The sequence below is a fragment of the Epinephelus lanceolatus genome, chromosome 1 (assembly GCF_041903045.1).
Source record: "Epinephelus lanceolatus isolate andai-2023 chromosome 1, ASM4190304v1, whole genome shotgun sequence".
Taxonomy (NCBI): domain Eukaryota; kingdom Metazoa; phylum Chordata; class Actinopteri; order Perciformes; family Serranidae; genus Epinephelus; species Epinephelus lanceolatus.
The window spans coordinates 43589299-43595298 of record NC_135734.1 but is presented as its reverse complement, the minus strand read 5'-3'; the positions used below and the strand labels follow the sequence as shown (position 1 = coordinate 43595298).

Below are 6000 nucleotides of genomic sequence, written 5' to 3'. Positions count from 1 at the left end.
TTAAATACTTTGAAAGATTTAAAACACCTGAATAAAAACAAATTAAAGAAATAATGTGAAATATGGTACACGCTGTAATATGTACTTCCTTTTTATGTATGTTTAAGGAAATGCATATGTGAAAGCTCCCGAGCAACTCCTCATGAAACTAATTTAGCAGCACATGTTGAAATGAAAATCAAGATTTAATCAAAGGTTTAATAATTTTAGCATATGTTTTTCATTGAACTTTATTGCAGTAAATGCAAAAAATAAAAATGAAATACATATTATATTTTTACTTTTTTCTTTTGATTTGCATTTACTTAGGCATTTTTAATCTTCCATATTAACAACGGAAAGCAGCGTTATACACAAGTCTGCTCGGAGTGAAAGTTTGCACGTGAGCCAAATAATTAAAATGAATATTTTGCTTGAAAGGTTCCTCTGTAACATACAGCAGCTGTGTAGGTCACATAAAGTTTATATATATCTTTTAAGATCCATAAGTCTGGTTTATGGCTAGGTATTATAAACACTTGTACCCTGCATGTTATATAGAGATGTATTAATAACCTACATTTTTTCTTTAGTCACAAAAAGGCTATACATGGGATTGTATCTGTTGTATCTGATTGTTATCTGCAGGGTCAGATGAGTAGGCACTAAACATGACAGCAGCAATAGTTGACCGTTTCCACGGCAACCAGTAAAACAGTCAGGAGGGCTGTCTATCTGCAGTCTCTGCCCTCAGACTTTACGTGATGACAGTGAACACTTCACAATATGTACAAGTCCGCCAGAGCTAAGTTCGCATTTTTACAGTCCATGGTCCGCACATCCAGAGGGTGGACATTTTGATTGAGCCTGGATGTAGGAGTATGTAGGTGAAAGAGAACTACGGTGGCCGAGGCGAAAACGGTAATTGGCCCGATCTGTTTTGTCTGCTCCGAACTACTGTAGAAACAACATGGCGGACTCCGCGGATGACAACTAATTGGACCAACTATTAAGATATAAAACGGCTCATTCTAAGGTAAAGAAAACACAATAACTCTTATTTTCAGGTGATTAAAGTGATGAAAAGACAGTTATGAATATTATATTACATTTCTTTCAATATATCCCCCTTAATCCCACAAACTGGACCTTTTTAAGTGAGAAAATTTAGCCTACTCCTCCTAAATTAACGTTAGATGAGCTGACCCTGTGTCGTTAAATATTGTGAGGAACTGAACAAGTACTCACCTTAAACCTGCATTAATTTAATTATTTGGCTTCATAAGGGGCAGCAGGAACAAACTGTAAACACAACAGTGACTTACTGTCACCTTTAAGTTGATGTGGTGAACCTCTTAGCAGATAGCTGATTATTTACACATCCATCAGTTACAGAATAATATTATAATTATTTTGGAGACTTGTCTGTGACCACCTGATGAAAGTTAGTCCAATATTCACTGTGTTAGCTCTGTTTTAAGTCTTCAAACTCCTGAGGGAAATATCCCTCTCTTCAGCTGCTTTATGCTCCACTATGCTCACCAGCTAGTCTCTAACTGTGTCTGTCTGCTGTGTTTTGCTGAGCAGGTAGAGTACAGTTGGTTTTCATAAGCATTTTGCACTCTGTAAACATCACTGAGAGAGATGAGAGTTAAGCAGGACAGTAATTTTGTTGGTCAGACAAACAATGAGCTGAAACTCTCACTAATAATTATCTGTAGGTTAATCACTACGAGTGACACCTTTCACATTGTCATTTGATTAATTGTTATCATAAAATAGCTAGATTAGAGCTTCTTTAAACACCATTATTTATAGTTCAGCATATATGACTCTTATTGTTTTGACTGTAAATCTTATGACTTTAAGGTTAGAGGTCAAAGCAGCGGCTTTGTCATCTGCGTAGCATGACTGGAGTGGATTGTGTGTGTTAATAATGAAAATCATCCACCACCTTTGTGTGCACTTTGAAGTCAGGAACAGAAGAATCAATGAAAGGACTCAAACTCGTGTTTTTCTTTTACCCATGTTCCCTTTTTTGCTTTTTTTTGTTTTCATGCATAGACAGGACAAGTGATACAGCAGAACAGCATGTCTCGGTGTCACTAAGGCCACAGTTTGAGCATTGTTAGTCGTAATTTTATGGATTAATCTTTCTCTATTAATCATAAGCATGTTGATGTCCGTAGTTATCAAATCTGACGTGATTTTCTGTCACCAGCGGACTAAGGCCTCCAGGCTGCTGTCTGTGAAAAATAAGGTAAAGATAAAAAGTTGTCAAGTTGCATTTCAGTTGCAGTCTTTCACAGTGACTGCTGGAGTCAGGACATGGTTAGCTTAGCTTGGCATTAAAACTGGAAGCTCACAAATAACACATTGTATCTTATTGGAACTGTCTTCCCCCAGGAAGTTAGTACAGCCACTTGTTGTTGTTGTTGCTCAGTTTGTGTACAGATTGAACAAATAAGATACAGTTGCCCTTATACAGGAAGCATCATATGAACAAATTTCCTCTTATTTTTGTAACAACGTTTTGCTCTAATTTTGTCTGCTGATTTCTTGGATTCACAAGTGTTTTCTTATTTTTTGCTGTCTCACTAGCACTCTTATCAAGATCAGAGAAAAACGCTACATTTTTAAAGTTTACAAATTGTTTGTCTGAAACAAGGAAACATAATTTTTATGTTCAAGGACTATAATTTTACTTTTTTACTTGAGTATGTTAATCTCGTGCCACTTTCTTCTTCTACTCTTCTACACTTCAGAGGGAAATATTGCTTCTTTTTTTTTTACTCAACTACAATTAGTTGATCACTTTAATCACTGGTTACTTTACAAGTGAAGATTTTTGCTGGGTTTTTGATTTTCCTGTAGCACCTGTACTGACATTCTGGAAAACCACCTGTTTACATTGTTGACATTTTATTTAACAGCATGTCGATACCACTGTTGAAGTTCCTCTTCTTACACCCTTTTATTGGTGGCATCTTTCCAATTCTTGCTCTGGCATGTACCAGAGTTGTTGCACATGGCATAACACCTGCCCTTATCTAGTGTTTAGGGGTGCTACTTATGCTAATAGGTTACTTGTGATCAAGTGGGATTTATCATTCAGCACACCTGGGTAACAGCAGATTTAAATGGTTTAGAATGTGTGGTGCATCTTCTCATAAGAGGAAATACAAGAAAATTTAAGAAATGTGGCCGCATCAGCCCCAGTGTTGTTCTTTAGTGAGCTTTATTATCTCTTTTTGTAAAATGTATTTATGTCTCATACATAAATGTATCCAATCAAATGTGATTGGGGGAGACTGGCTAACTGCTTCAGTCATTTAAAACTCTTCTAAAGTAATTTGTTTTCAAATGTTTATCTTACAACACAGAAAAGGGAGAAGTGGGAGGTGAGGCTCCGACAGTTGTCTACAACTGTATATTGGGTGTTATCCCTCTGTGTTGTGGGTTTCCTGAAAGTAGAAACACAGAGCGAGTGAAGGCAGCTGACACTCACCTCTCGCACTCAGCTGCATTCCAGTCTTTATGCTAAACACAGCTAACCATGTCCTGTCAGACTGTTTCTTTAAAATGTGCTCTTCTATCTTTAGGATGGTTACAATTAAAAGCTTCACCATAGTAGTATTAATAGAGTAAAAGTATGAATTACAGAATCAGTCCCTCCAGGAAATCACAATCTTGTTATCGCAGCAATGAATGCAAATTCAATAAATCTCCTCATTATGTGTGAAAGTTTACAGTTTAGTCTAATCATTGAAATCCAGTCAGAAGAATGCTCACAATAATTATGATAACACTGTGAGAGATCCTAGAGGGAGTGTGTAAAGAAAAAAATCGTCCAATAACTGTTGAATCAAGACCCTTGCACCTTCACTGATTAACTATTTTTTCACCTCCGTCAAAGATATGCTCAGGTATGTTAATGAGAAATTATCTGTTCTTAAGTTCTAATTCGATGCTCTCATTTTAAGGATTTGGCCGACGCTCTCATTCAGACAGTTTATGGTTTTGGGCTTTTGCCCATGGACTGTGTATAAAGATGGATGACATGACAGCTCCTCCATTTTAGTGGTGGGACATGGGTCAAACTAAAAACTCACATCACAAGTACACATCAAATAATTTTTTCCCAAAGATGGTTTGTGTCATTTAAGATGGTTCTAATCATGCTGCTGTTTGTTCAGTTGTTTAATGCTACCATATGATTGACACCTGTGTGAGCCAATCGGTGGGCTCGCATTCAGTGGCACTGCTCATGAGAAGTAGGGCAGGTATATGGGCGGGAAACTTGATACCATGGAGTTCGCTACTGCACAGACTCTGGCTCTGAATTACATCACCAGAGCAAGACGGCAGCAGCGGTATCTGGGATATTTTAGCTTCACATATGTACAGTGGGAGTAAGTGGAGACGCGTCGTATGTCTTTATACACAGTCTATGGTTTTGCCTGTGAGCTGCTGTTGAATCAGACATCAGTTAACTGATGTTTCAGATTAACCCCTCAAATTACAGTTATGTGTGCTACGTGGCTTCACAGCAATCATAACTGAGCTAATCTTTTCAGAAGGTGTTGTCCATGAAATCAGAGAAATTCAGGGGTCCAGATTCTTCATCAGGAATCATTCTGGAGGTCCACACTTTGTTGCCCATTCCAAGTTACCGTGGAAACAACCTGAGAAGACAACCATGGAAAGTTATCATGGCAGGAAAACGTCTCTCTTCTGTCTCGCAGATAGTGAGGTAAGCAGTAGAATTCTAAATATATTATATAGACAGCAAGGGGGCAGAGGGTGTGGTTCTGCTTATTCTACATTGGGTGCCTGCATCCTGAAGAATGTGCTGGTATTTAAAGTAGTATTTCACTACTGGAAAGATGGTCTTCTCACAAAACTGGGCTGTCTATACTGTAGAAACTCAAAAATACTTTTGAAATTGATGCTACATGACCAGAGAAAACAGGGGAGAGGTAGAAAACCTACAATGCTAATAAACGCAATAAAAGATGCCGCTGGTAGCTGAGATGCAGGCTTGACCGCTTTGACACAGGGACCAATATGGCGGCCAGTTGGTAACAAACGAGCTCGAATTACAGTTAAACGGTGAGCTAAAATAAGTTCCTGAAAACATTTGATGCGAAAAATATGCAAGCAGTGTTGATCAAATATGAACAGAATCTTGGTTCATATTTGATCAGCACTGCTTAGGTTTACCATTTGATCACAGCATTTTTAGCCTCCGTTCTACAATACAAGAAGAATTTCTTGTTCACAAATTCTCATATTACAGCCAAACAGTGCACTCAGATATGTTTCTGAAGACATTATAGGCGAGAAATAGGCCATACAGTGACAGAATCTTGGTTTATATTTGAGTCTGTATCAAGACACTCTTGCTCAGGGGATCCAACCAGGGTTGATCAGGCCCAGCTTGTGTCCAAGTAGCAGAGGAGTGACAATCCTGATGGTTGTCTTCCTGTATAGTCCTGTGATGCCAAAGAGCTTTAAGGCCCTGCAAAGGGACTGCCAACCTCACTGAGCTGGCCATCCTCGCCTCTGAAACTCACCTAACACATCTGAGTAATTTGCTGAATTCCAGCAGGACTGCTTGCCTTGCTATTTTGGACATCACTCTCCATCTCTCCCCCAGTATAGATGGCATCTGCTGAGGGTACCTGTAGCACCACTCTTGTGTACCTTCAGAGAAGAACTCAGGATATGCTCCAGGGATCCCTTTTTCTGGTGCAGTGTGCACACCAGTGAGTCTGCCAGACCCTACTGTAAAAGGTTGGATGGGCTGGGGATCAGGAACATGATCTGGAATGGCTCAGTCTTCCAGAGCTTTTACAAAGTAATCTTGCAGTCGATAGCTTGCTCCCATCCAGTCTACATGCCCCACTGCAGTATTCAAACTAAGCCAGGGTATCTGTAGTTGATACCTTTACGGAATCAACTGAAATAACCCAGTACCAAGTTGTTTCAAAATGTACCCAGTCGAACAATACCTGCATT

At 38.9% G+C, this 6000-nt stretch overlaps 1 protein-coding gene across 2 annotated transcripts in view; it reads right to left on the bottom strand.

Annotated features, from left to right (window-relative positions):
- Positions 1-1554: 1554 nt before the first annotated feature.
- LOC117257158 (alpha-tectorin-like) overlaps positions 1555-6000 on the bottom strand; it is a 33879-nt gene continuing 29433 nt past the window's right edge. Inside the window, exon 14 of one of the 2 annotated variants that reach the window (XM_033627101.2) lies at positions 1555-4664. The gene's annotated coding sequence lies outside the window, so the exon portion shown is untranslated. The remainder of the gene's footprint in view (positions 4665-6000) is intronic. The other variant, XM_033627102.2, reaches the window with a different exon arrangement.